Here is a 1196-nt window from a genome sequence, read left to right on the forward strand (position 1 = left end):
TCTCTCTCTCTCTCTCTTTCTTTCTTTCTTTCTTTCTCTCTCTCTGTCTCTCTCACACACACACACACACACACACACACACACACACACACACACTCTCTCTCTGTCTCTCTGTCTGTCTGTCTGTCTGTCTGTCTGTCTGTCAATCTGCCTGTCTGTCTGTCTGTCTGCTCTCTCTCTCTCTTTAGACGGATCTAAAAAATCAAACTCCCCCTTCAGACAGCCCAAACAAAAACAACAATAATAACAACAATAATAATAATAAGATCAAACCAATCAGCACTAAATAGCACCGATGAACAAAAAACACCTGGGAAACGACCCAAATGACCCTAAACAACCAAAATGTCCTGAAATTATTTTCGTCACAAAGCGCATAACTGTAACGATAACAGAATCCAACGATCTAGACAGCTCACATTCAGTTATCCCTAAAGAATTAATCCCAAAAAAAACTGGACACACACACACACACGTAGCCTCCTCGCCGGCCAGAGAAATGCCTATTGGTCTGTGGGGAAATTAGTCCATGATGGAAATATATATGTATAAGTCACCATAACATGCAGTGAGATCAAAGTCTCAGCAGAAACGTCACGGTTGGAATGCCTCCACAAAATAATTAAAACGTACTACTACTCCGAATCTTCAGAAAATAACTAAGATACACTCGGAATTTCCCCCCTTTTTTTCGTTTTTAGAATTTTTTTCAGAAAATCACCAAAAACACAGTATTCATAAAAACAAACAAATTATGATATACTCGTAAAACTTCCAGAAATCACAAAAACATACTCGAAATATTTTCAGAAAATGACCAAAACAAACTTCTGTGAGGGAAGAACCAAAATGATTAAAACCATACACACGAGAAATGAGGTCAGAACTCCATCCTTCCGGGTCGAGCACAAGAGCAAACTAACAGGACTAACAAAGTCACGGCCTCGCAATCTTAAGTAACCAATACCTACATCTCACAAAGGGTCGATATACAGTATAGAGAACGGCGAGAGGGGGGGGGGAAGGGAGGAGGAAGGGAGAAAGAGATCGGGGTAGAGAGCTTGATCATCGCTAGCCACTACTACTGTACTAGATCTGGCTAGCGTCGGCTTCGGCCCGCGGAGATCACCAGTGGCGGCTGTGGGCCACTCACAGCGGAGTCAGCTTCACGGCTGAACGTACTGCACGCTCGCTGG

General features: G+C 42.8%; 1 protein-coding gene across 7 annotated transcripts in view; it reads right to left on the reverse strand.

The window, feature by feature from the left end:
- LOC101853313 (myogenesis-regulating glycosidase) overlaps nucleotides 1-1196 on the reverse strand; it is a 111077-nt gene that overhangs the window by 62530 nt on the left and 47351 nt on the right. For 2 of the 7 annotated variants that reach the window (XM_035969536.1, XM_035969535.1), the window contains exon 1: nucleotides 972-1173. The exons of 3 other annotated variants lie outside the window; for them this stretch is intronic. The gene's annotated coding sequence lies outside the window, so the exon portion shown is untranslated. Of the gene's footprint in view, nucleotides 1-869; nucleotides 1174-1196 lie in introns of those variants that run through there. 2 more of the 7 variants (XM_013081959.2, XM_035969534.1) reach the window with 1 other exon arrangement.

Source organism: Aplysia californica, unplaced genomic scaffold (assembly GCF_000002075.1).
Source record: "Aplysia californica isolate F4 #8 unplaced genomic scaffold, AplCal3.0 scaffold00153, whole genome shotgun sequence".
NCBI lineage: Eukaryota > Metazoa > Mollusca > Gastropoda > Aplysiida > Aplysiidae > Aplysia > Aplysia californica.